The 12,036-nt window shown below is 40.9% G+C and overlaps 1 protein-coding gene across 5 annotated transcripts in view; it reads right to left on the reverse strand.

Annotated features, from left to right (window-relative positions):
* CYRIB (CYFIP related Rac1 interactor B) overlaps positions 1 to 12,036 on the reverse strand; it is a 99,916-nt gene that overhangs the window by 34,125 nt on the left and 53,755 nt on the right. For all 5 annotated transcript variants that reach the window (XM_061374256.1, XM_061374259.1, XM_061374255.1 and 2 more), the window contains exon 2: positions 7,764 to 7,842. The gene's annotated coding sequence lies outside the window, so the exon portion shown is untranslated. The remainder of the gene's footprint in view (positions 1 to 7,763; positions 7,843 to 12,036) is intronic.

Consider the following 12,036-nt stretch of genomic DNA (forward strand, 5'->3'; position numbering starts at 1 on the left):
TGACATGAAAGGTTCCTTGGCAGTTTTCAACCTGTATTAGACACCTGCCAACACTACATGCTATGCTTTCTGTCCTTTATTCACAGATCAAAATGCATTCATGCCAACAGAACTCACATTCTGCACAACTACAGTGGCAAACAGCTCTTCACACTGTACATCCAAACATAAAGTGGCACTCTTAGTTCCCTGTGCTAAGTTAAGAGTGCAACTAATTACCCTGCATGCTCCAAGTGAGGTCCACAAAGCACTGATCCAGTTTCTCTAAAGCTTAGTCTGAAGATCTAGCTTCAGGAGGAATGTAGCAAAGAGCGGTCAGGTTTGTTTTGAAGACAATATTTCAAGGTTTAGATGCTGCACTATAGATTAACAAAAGGGGGACAAGGTTATATCTATATACTAATGAAAAAAGGAAAAAAACATGGATAATTGAAAAGCTTTTGTGGTATAAGAGGATATTCACACATATAGAAGACTAATATTCAGCATAATTTTTATTTCATGCACCTACAGGTATGTTGTCCACAATAAATCATTACTTTGGCTTAGTGAAGACAGTAAAATGAACTATCATAACCCTCACTCTTGCACCTTGTCGCAGCTTTACATAGAAAGAAAAGCTGCCAGCTGAACACCAGGTACAAAGGATTTTTTTGGTCAAATCAGAAAGTTACTTTAAATATTTCCAAATAAACTTTTTTACCTCTCAAAAGAAGTGGAGGTCATAAATGTTGGGTATCCAGGAGACAAATAAGGACTTTTAGGAAAACAAAAATGAGACTTGTTGGGTTGTTTAATCTGGGGTTGTTTGGGGCTTTTTTTGTTTGTGGTGGTTGGGTGGGGGTAGAACTGTGATATTTTAGTTCAAGCTACAAAACTTCCTGTTCTACTGCAAGGAAAAAATAAAAGCCTGCAAGAATCACTGAAGTGAGTCCTGTGCCTGAGAGGCAATGATTCAAACTGAACTTGCTATTTCTGGTAGCACATTATCTCCTGTATTTCTTGTGAACCTTCATAAATCTAAATCCTGAAGTAATTTTGTACTGGATATATGACATGAGCAGAATCCTGAACAGCTCTCTAACATTCAGGTTTTCACTCCTTAAACAAGTTCTTAAGTATTTCTAACCTAGGAAGAGATATTAGGTACCCTTACAACATTATATGGTATTGCTGTTTGCATCTATTCCGTGTTTAACTTCGCTGTGACTACTCAGCATTGCTATTTTTCTGCAGTTGATGCTTCCTTTGATGTCATGCTGTTAACACCCAGCTGTGAAGTGATCCTAAATACCATGCAAGTGAATCAACAGCTTTTTTATCTAAACTATACAAATGGTATAATTTCTTTGGAATATAACAGAGTTTAAGACAGTTCTGACTCAACAGCAGCGTAACAGAAATGAAACCATCCCCTTTCCCAGGAAGTTTGCAGCAACACTCCCCCACTTGCATAATAAAAACAGCAAGATAAGAAAAGGTCATAAGGGCTTTTCCATTCAACATTATTTACAAATGTATGATCAGCTCTGAGCAACCCAAAGACTCACAGCCCTATTCAATAATGCTTAAACAGAGGAGCCCTTATTTCTTACAATGTAGATTTCTACACTCAGGGTAACCCACCTTCCTCCAGACTACACTAGGTCACATGAGCAGAGAGGAACTTCTATCACGAAAGGAAACCAAAGAGAGAAATGGGTAGCACCTAAAACATTTTTACTGGGTTTAGTGAGCTCTAACCATAAACTGGTTCCTCAGCAATATCAGAAATTGAAAGCTGAAGCCTTAGTGAATGCTCTGACAGGTAAAACTGAAAGATGAAGAGCTTACACTACAGCGATGGAAGTATCACAGTATCTCTGCTGCTCAGAAGCATTTGGATTTGTTTATTCCAGATTTTAAAGAACACAGATGACCTCTTAAAAAGCCTAAAAAGCCCTTCCTTTTGAAACCAACAACAGTAAGTTTTGCCACATGCTTCTCACAAAACCAGGACAGAAGGCTGAGGAGGTTACAGGGGATACCCACACAGCTTATTTTAAGTCTTTCCCCCACTCCAAGGTCCAAAGCCTCACTAAGCATCTCCTCTAGTCCTAACTCATGCACAAACCAGGAGACAACACTGTGCAATAGTGACTCCCTGACAGACCCTTGTGACAAGCAGACTTTTCTGCTGAGGAGGACAGGGGAGCTCTGCTCCAGCCAGAGTAACTGTGATGTAACACAGAGACTCCTGAAAGTGCCTCCAGCTTGTCCAGCAGTGCCTTGAGATCCAACTACATGAAAAGATTTATAAAAACTGTTTCAATTTAAACTGTACAGAAAAATAAAGAAAAAGGATGGGAGCAGCTTTTCAGATCAGCTGAACAGCAACATTCTAGTAACAAGAGTTTGAAATTATTCCCATACAAAGCATACAAGGGTGATGATGATGTGCCAGTAAAAATGACAGACAAGAATATTCAAAACCATTGCATCTATCACTAGCTGTCCAGAAAGGAGGAATTTAACTGTGTTATTTTAACCTGTGACCTCAAATGCTTACTGGGTAGCATTTAAGATGGAAGCATGCACAAAAGTTATAAATACAGGGTAAAAAATCCAAGAGATATCTGGGCCCAGCTCCAAGGGACCACTATGTGTATCCAACAGCTTTGTTCAGCAGTCAGGAAAACCCTGAAACCCAAAAGTAATACAACAAGGCCTTAAGTCCTGCGATGAAATTTAGTGATACTGAGTCACAACAGCTGCACACTATTTCTGACCAATAATCTCCAAAATTAATTCCACAATGAGCTAAAACGAGCCAAGATGCATGACAGGAAGCTCAGATGGGACATCAGGAAAAGGTTCTTCACTGAGAGGGTGGATGGTCACTGGAACAGTCTCCCCAGGGCCATGGTCACAGCACTGAGTCTGTCAGAGTCCAAGGAGTGTCTGGATGATGCTCTCAGTCATTTCGGTTAGTTTTAGACAGTCCTGTGAGGAGCAGGGAGCTGGACTGAATCCTGATGGGTCCCTTCCAACTTGAGATACTCTATGATTCTAAATAATAAAACTGCAGTTATGTGGTCAAGCAGCAAACTGAGTACTAACCAAATTTGCAGGACTACAAGTTAGCAGTCCAAGTCCCTGCAGGGGTAAAACAAACCCCGACAAACAAACAAATAAAACCCAATAAAAAAAGACCCATAAAGCCTAAAAATGTCCTTTAACAAGCACTTACAAGCCCTTCTGTAAGTCAGGAAATGAAATAAGCAATATCTGACAGAAGCCTAATAGAACAGGCCACATAAAACGTAATGTGAAGTCCAGTCACCTGTCCCAACACGCAGAGCTTTTCAGGTCGGATGTCTTTCTGATGAGGAAAAGTTTACATATTTTCCTGGTCTGTTTAAAAGTGACTTTTCAGAAAGTCAAAACAACCCTTTGATGAATGCCTTTGGTGTGAAGGCTCACTGGCCAAACAGAATTAAACAGTTCATGTTGTCCTGAGCAATTATTTACTCATGGGGAAAAACAGCAGCTTTACCTTTATAAACAAATTGTCATGGATGAAGTCTCAGGCAGAACAGAATTTTTACTAAGTGAGCCACTAAACCAGATTCAAACCTCAGTTTTTACATTTATTCTACTAACTGTTGCAGTAGGACTACTGCATGTAAAGGAAGGAGAGTTTGGAAGAGCTCTACACTGAATTTTGTTTGGTTATAATAAAAACAAAACCTTGACATTGATCACTTGCAGATTACCCCCATCTTCAGTCAAGGTTTTAAGTATTTTTATGGCCTTTGTGAGAGAAAAAGATACCACATCACATTGTACCAGCACAGGCAGAATATTTACACTCATTGCTATTATGCACTATTAGACTTTAAAAACCACAGGATTGCCCAAAAGCTTTTAGCCCCTCAATCTATTCCCATGCCATCACAGCCAGCCAAGTTAAACAAGCCCCAAGATAAAATACAGCAAAAGTATAGGAGGCAGATCAGTTTGGCCTAAAATCCTGCCAGCTTTCCTCTTTCTGGGCTTAGATACCAGCATTAATACAAAATAAATGCATGTCGGTAGAATACCAGTAAAATGCTCAGAGTTCCTATAAAAATACATAGTACGTGTCAAAAGCACAAAATGTACTTAACCTCCATATACTAAGAACCATCTCAACAAAACCACTTTCACACAGACAACAGATCAACTCAAGAAGCTCTGCTGAATTGCAAATAGAATTTATAGGCAAACCTACAGCAATATATTTCAAGCAACCCAACCAAAGGAGATGGCTTTTAACTTGTGGCACAAATGGGGAGTACAAATGGCTTCAGCTGTCAAAGACATTCAATTTTCCTCATGTATTTACAGCATATAACCTCATTGATGCTGTTGGTATCTGGCAGGCTCTGCAGTAAAAGCTTTTCAAGTTGCTCAGAAGCATTTTCAACTTCATCACGTTCTATGTTGGTTACACAGGTTTTCCCAAATGAAAACCAGCCTGGAAGCACACATTAAAAGCTCGACATTTTTAAGTACTTACTTCCTTCTTCAATAGAGGAAACCTTTCGCACTGAGCAAAACAAAACAGAACCTTGCTTTGTATTTCTTGCAGCACATTTGACTTTATATGACTTTCCCAGAGAGTGAAAGCCCTACAGAAGCCCCTATGTAACATGTGCAATGTGGCCTTACTCAACACAGTATCTTCTGAATGAGGCCCTCTAATTCTAACCTTCTGTAGGCACACAGGGATGGGGACAACTAGAAATAAACTTTTTGTGCTCTTTTTAAGACACATGAAGGAATTTGCACTAAAAGCCTGAAATCGTTACCAGAGGTTTTTAAGCTTCTCCCTACAAGGAAGCAGAACATTTAAATATGTGTCAGCCAGACAAATGCTGCTCTTACAAAGAGCTATACATGCCACAACAAAGAGTTCTCAAACTTAGTAAGAAAATGACAGCTATGCATTTGTTTCCACTTTGCAAACACAATACTGAAGGTGTTTTCATATTTATTAAAATTAGCCCAAAATGCAAAACCTGTTAATCCACAAACACTGCAATATCTGTGTTGGAACAGGGACTCCACAACCTACTAATCGGCTCTAAACAACTCCCCATCATCAGCATTACAGGAGAACAATCCTAAATTGCATGGAAAGATTTTAAAGCTTCAAGCATGCAGACAAGTTCAAGCTGCACATGAGAGATAAGGCTATAAAATAAGAATGAATAATTACCAAAGATTATATGCCAAAGCAGGAGATAATTATCAAGATCTTTCTGAATGACTGATAGTCTGCAAAAATAATCCCATACAAATTAAGTTAATGAAAAAGCTAATGCAAGAAAAATAGGGAAAACATTTAAAATGTTTTATGTCCTTCAGAGTCTGAGATAATGAAACTTCATAACCAAAATAAATACCACCTGGAACAGGTTGCCCAAAGAAGTGGTGAGTGCTCCATCCCTGGCAGTGTTCACGGCCAGACTGAACAGAGCCTTGGGTGACCTGGTCTAATGTGAGGTGTCCCTGCCCATGGCAGGGGGGTTGGAACTGGATGATCTTAAGGTCCTTTCCAACCCAAACCATTCTATGATTCTAAAATAGGCATGCACATCCTGTACAACCACTTGGGCTACTCTGCACCACACCAAGGTCCAATGGGCTTAATATTTCTCTCTTTAGTACCCATCACACAAGACCCAAACACAGTGTCTGCAGAGTCCCTCGGTCACACTATCTTTTCAGCATACTTCCAGAGTTAAGCGGCTGAGCTGAGACCTGGCTCAGGTCTAAAAGGCAGTGGAGCACAGCAGGATCTCAGCTCTTGGTCCAAGAAGAAGCGCTGAATTCAGACAAATACTTTACCACAGTTGCAGACAAAGGGCTACTTTCTAGAATTACCCAGTTTCATTCAGCACGGCCATCCTGTAAGATTTCTCTCAGAGACAGATGCGGGGATGATGGGGTGAGAAGAGGAGCTGAAGCAGTGAAATGAACAGAGGACCCCTCACTACTAGGCTAAAGTGCTTTTCGACTTTCTGTATGGGGCAAGCTATGCACTTAAATTCAGTGACAGACACACGTTATTTATTCACATATGATCAGAATAGGTCAAAAGATTAACCTAAAAATTACTATCAGATAATTATAATGTGATTCAAAACTTGTGTTGGTAACACAGCGTTTCAGTACCTCAAATTGTGACAAACTACATGACAGGTTCTTTCCCCTGTAAATTGAGGAACATGCATTTTCAAACTGGGTATTTGGGAAGGTGTCTCACACACTGTTTAGTTTCAGGAGTTGCTATTTTACAGAGCCAAACAACAAAGCTCTTGAAATTATTGCTCACAAATAGCTGTACTATAACAAGTCATCTTTATACAGATAGACTGCATGAAGTCAGATGTTGTTTTCACTATGCCGCTGCTGACAGATGCACATTACTGACCATTACAAGCCTTCAAAACTTTCCTATCATTAATCTAGATTTGTCAGACCAACAGAAAGTATCTTAATATTCTCTGTGAAGCCTGGTTATTAACAACAGCTACACAACACAGCTTCACAAAGTTACCCTCAACTGCTTCGAACATCTAGGCAAATTAACTGGCCTGAGAAGATTAACCAAGCATTTGTAAATATCTAGGTTATAAAAGCTTAATGTTTCCTTGTTGGCTTAGAATGCTGCCACTTTCCACGTTCATCCTTGGTCCCAGCTGCATCATCCCATTCCAGGCTAAGAACCCTCTCTTCACAGGAGTTTACTTAGCCCTGTAGCTCAAATGGCAGCAGTAAACAGAAGGGTAGGATTCAAGCTCTACAGAAGGTATATAGTGAGATGCAGTCATAGGTGAAAACTGAATGCATATTTAATTTACAGCTTTGGGGATGTCTTCCCCCATACTGAAAACTGCTACTTCACTTACAACATTAAGTATCTGAGAAGTGAGCTGTAAATCTGGTACCTACTATCAATGTGTATATGATCTAGCTGTGTCAAGACATACTCAGATCTCCTAAATTCTCTTTTTTCCTTGTGATTGCCTTGTAATAAGTAGCTGCTCTACATTTTAACTTATGGCCAGGTAAAAGACGTTACTAAGCAGTCACAGCTCTTCACTGATGATCCTTTTATCATTCTAAGCCTATAGGCAAATTACAGAGGACTTTGAATATGATGCATCCTTAGTTTTATTATCATATATTATTTTCAGTGAAGATAATGCGGCAAACACCCATAGAATAAGACAAGCACATTAATGGCATCTTCCAAAGCACCTGGTCACCCAAATCAGCATGCTTAGCGATGTTCAACTTCTAAATTAGATTTTTTCAAGGTTTCCTCTTTATTCTTTCTAGAGGCTCTGAAGCATTAGATTTGAAGCATCAGTGTTTGTACTATCACACTTCAAAGAGTCTTTATACAGTAAGAGGTACAGACATGTTGTATTAGCCTCAGCAAAGAAGGCAAAGAGACTGTGTTTAACATCCCACCACAGAAAAAAGGGACTAGACCTTTTCTCTCCTACTGCTAAAGTAGGAATGTAATGACTTGGTATTGCAGCTTACATACCCCCATGTCATCCACTGCTACTGAGCCTTTTGTCTGGCAAGCTACAGTTCACCACAGGAAAAAAACTGTATTAACTACTTCTTGCTTTCAATAGATGAAATACTTTGTGCTCCTTGGCCTAAAATATTATGGAAAACAAAGAAACGTCTTACAAAGCAAAGACTAAGGAAGTGTTTACCAGTTGGTAGTATCTTCTTGCAGTCTTAACAGAGAACTCCCTTCTTCAGATTCTCAGTGCAGCAGCTCGTCTTCACAACCTGAACAAACAGAAGAATCCCATTAAACAAACAATACACAGTATTTCAACAACATAAGCCAGTGCCAGGGGTAAATCAAAGTTAAGCCTGCAGTGCCAAGGAACCTACATAATTCTTTAGGAATGCAAATTAGACATGCCCATTTCAAAAACACTTCTGATTTTATGGAAGTGACATTACAAGTAAACGGAGAGACATCCTTACATACTCTTCTGTGAGTCAGTAAGGCAATTGGCTGTCCATGACCACAGGCATCAGAAATAGAGCATTGCATCGCAGCATTACCAAGTTACATATACTTATAGCACAAGAAAAATAGAGCATTACATCTCTGCGTTACTGAGCCAAGTTAACAGAGTTGCAGCAGAAAAAAGTAGGTCTCGCCTCAAGTTTTATTTACAGTGTCATACACTGCACACAGGAGAAAATGTTTCACTGCTACAGTTCTCATCAGTTAAAAACGAACCTGGCCAATGGCACATTTTGCACTTCTGAGCTTACTCCAGGATTTCTGAGATTTTCTGCTTCAAAACTAAGGTTAGAAAACTGTATGGTCAGACAGAGCAGCACTGCCTACAGCAATGCAGCACTGAGATCTACTGCAGGCATTCAGAGGGTGTTTAAGTTCATTTGGAGTAGGTTTATGCAGCAAGCAGGCTACCCTTTTTAGTACAATTACTGGATAATGAACTGGCCAAAACCAGCACCTTTCTGTTGTGGGGAAAGGCTCCTAAGCCTTTTCCATCTGGGGCTTTGAATGCTGCTTCTGATTCAGGGATTTCAGCTATTATAAATACTTTGGTGCTGTCACTTAACCTGTCTCCAGTAAAGCCACTTCTGTTTCTACTGCAGGTATTGCTCCTGGTGCCAGACTCCACCATACTGTGAGGGTGGTGAGGCACTGGAATGGGCTGCCCAGGGAAGCTGTGAATGCTCTATCCCTGGCAGTGTTCTTGGCCAGGTTGGACAAAGCCTTGGGTGACAAGGTTTAGTGCGAGGTGTCCCTGCCCATGGCAGGGGGGGTGGAACTGGATGATCCTTGGATGGTCCTTTCCAACCCTAACTATTTTACGATTCTATGTCACTATGTCACATCTCAAGGTTTCTTTTGAAGAGTCATCTCCTCATTTTGTACTACAATTCTTTGTCTGCTTCTATAGCAAAGTCAAGCAACTTCTGCAACACATCTGGTTTTAGCATAAACTTGGTTTAGAAATACAAAATCTGTCATGTCATTGCAGATCCAGCTGAAGAGGTATGAAATACCCAGTGTTTATTTGTATTAATCAGCTATCAGCAGCTCCTCTTACATTAGATAATCCTGATTAACAAGCATTTAACAAAAATATGCTGCTTGGCAATAAAATTCCTTATCACAAAAGCCTCAGTATTCCTGATTTGTCCCAGCTTGGGAAGGGTAGAGGGAAGGGGGAGAGCTTTGCAGTAATGTTTTTAGTCATGGTGAAAATTATCATGAAAGGAAACCACCCATTCTATTTTCCTCTCTCCACAAATTAAAACTTGTGACCTGAACAGCCCAGCTAAGAGAAGAGGAAAGGACTCAAGAGTTGCTATGCAAAACTGAATTGACAAGATCAAGGGATGTTATTCACAGCTACACTGAAGCACACAGTTGTACCAGCAGCTCAAAAGCAAACCCAAAAAGACAGCTATATCAGCCAATGGTTCCATTTGCTAATTTGTGTCAAGGCAGCATCTAAGATAAGCAGGTGCCTGGCAAATCAGTGTTTCAGGTTTTTTTCCAGTAAATGTTTTATGAAGCACTTCTACCCTTGTAGAAAGGGAAACCTAAAAAGCATCCAAAGCCACCTTACTCACTTTGTTAAAGAACAGGCATTGTTTTAACAATTGTTCCACCACCTTATTTGAGTCCCTTTCATCCATGGTCCTCTTGCCCAGCACTGTACAAAGTTAACAATTCAGCTGAAAACCTGTGAACAGAAGCCACGAGGTCTCGCACCCACATGCTGCTCAGGAAGCCCCCGAGCAGAGCAGCAGCGCCTGGTGACAGGAGCGGAAAGTGCTTCTGGGCCAGTGACCATTTATGCAATTGCAACACATGCAATTTCCTTCAACACACTCAACACAAACACTTCCTTCTCCCCTGCCACACTGCAGTATGAAAAGCTTCTTATCCGGTACCAAAGAATAGATTTGTTATTTTTTTCAAGCATGACTGATCATTTCATTAAGCAGAAAAACTGTGTTATATTTCCACCGAACCAACACACACATCATCATGTTGCCATATTCGAATGTTTAAACTTGCTCACAGCAATGTGAAATGAAGGATATTGTTTTACTGAAAGCAGCATCTAAGGCTGCTGGAGACCCTCGTGCTACTGCAGTCCCACACTGCTCTGCATTACTCCATCTCCCATGCTGCAGTTCCTCCCTGACAATCCATTCTTGCAGATTGGCCTTCAGGTGAGAAAGGGAAGTGAGTGCCAACAGGCTACATGTGCATGGCAAGTCTGGATAGGAAAAGTCAATCTGGAAGTGCAGCAGTAGGTACAGTAGGGGTCATGGAAATATCCACACACAGAGGAACCATGCAATCTGCCAGTGCTAGGCAGAGAGTAAAGCCTGGTGTGACACGAGGAATCAAGAGAGGAAAGGGGCTGCTGCACGGGTGCACTGGTGAGGAACAACCAGCAGCACCATACATGGATAGGACATGGGCTGAAATGAAGGCACACACAAAGTGCAGGCATGTGGTCCCTCTGGAAGATCTCTCCTGATCAAGGCAATGATTCCTTGTACATGATCTAAATTAATCTGGTTCACTTGATAAAATCTGTCAAGAGAGCTTTATATTTTTTCCTTTTAAATAACAGACCCCCAACCTATAACCTACAGTATAAATAACACAGCTGAGAACAACTAAGTCAGCTGCCAGTTTAGCTTTCAAGTCAGTTATTTGTTCCCAAGTTAATTTTCTTCACTTCAATAGACCTTTGTGAAGTAAATTAACACTGTTTCTTTGACAGGCTAATGAGAATAGCAGGTGAACAACAAAAGAGTAAACTCATTCTCAGGAGCTCTCCTTGCTTGCCCTCCACACATCGTTGGCAGAGCTTTGTAGGATTATGAGTTCAGAAGAAGGAAGCAGACCATAAACCTACTTGTTCCTGGTAAATGAGGGAGTCTTCACCTAGTCATTTAAAGCAGCCATCCCTTACTTCATTAGTTTTGTCACTTAAGGGGAAGGTGGAATTAAACTCTGAAGCACAGCACCTGATTAAATCTCATTCTCCATACAAAATTCATGCTCAAGAAGACTATTAACCACGAAGATGCAAAGAGTCTTCTGTGAATGGCACGGTGCTCATTTTTCTCTGTTGTACATGTTGCAACAGGCAGAATCACAGCCACTGCTTCCCAAGCTTCCAAGTTGTGAACTTGTTTGAGCTACAAAGAACACTGCTGAGAAATTCAGTAATGTCTAGGTTCTCAGGAGGGGAGAAAGGTAAAGCCAGGAACACAGGGGTTAATAGGTTCTACTGAGTGATCCAGAGTACTCCATACAAGGCAGTTTGCTGCAATACTGTGACCAAACAACTATTTATTGACAGAGCAGTTTCTAGACTCGGGGCTTCAGGTTATTTTAATTTTCCAGCCTTTGCCACCATTAAAGCAAGACTGGCCGCAGAGCCCAGTAAGCCCTGCGTTAGAGCTGGCTCTAAGTCTTCACAAGCAGCTAACACGGACGGCTGAGGGCTGAAGTGCAGAGGGAAAGGGAGGTCAAAGACCTTCCTGAAATTAGACACACGCCAGTTCTCTGCCTTGCTCCAGTTGGACGCTCGCTTCCCCAGGACACCAAGGAGGTGACCATCGGGGGTGTCGTGAGATGCCATTTCATTTTCTCTAATAACTTACACAGCATCTTCAAAAGCCCAGGGAAATGTAGATTTCACAACTTAATATACAGGTTATTTCAACTCAAAAGCTTTGTCTAAAGTACATTTAGGAGCAACTCCACCTAGCCTGTATACCCAAAGATATGCATCACATTTAAAACCACATTACACACAATATCTTTGCCTGTGCTCAACTCTGCTTAGCCCAAAACACAGAAAGCACAGAAGAGACAGGAATGACAAGTTAAGGTGATGTATCCTCCCCAGCACTGCTAGGTAAGACCTCTAGTGACAACAGCCCACCAAAAGGTTG

The sequence above is a fragment of the Neopsephotus bourkii genome, unplaced genomic scaffold (genome assembly GCF_033783945.1).
Source record: "Neopsephotus bourkii isolate Nb327-2 ecotype Australia unplaced genomic scaffold, CSIRO-AGI_Nbou_v1 NB_1637, whole genome shotgun sequence".
Taxonomy (NCBI): domain Eukaryota; kingdom Metazoa; phylum Chordata; class Aves; order Psittaciformes; family Psittacidae; genus Neopsephotus; species Neopsephotus bourkii.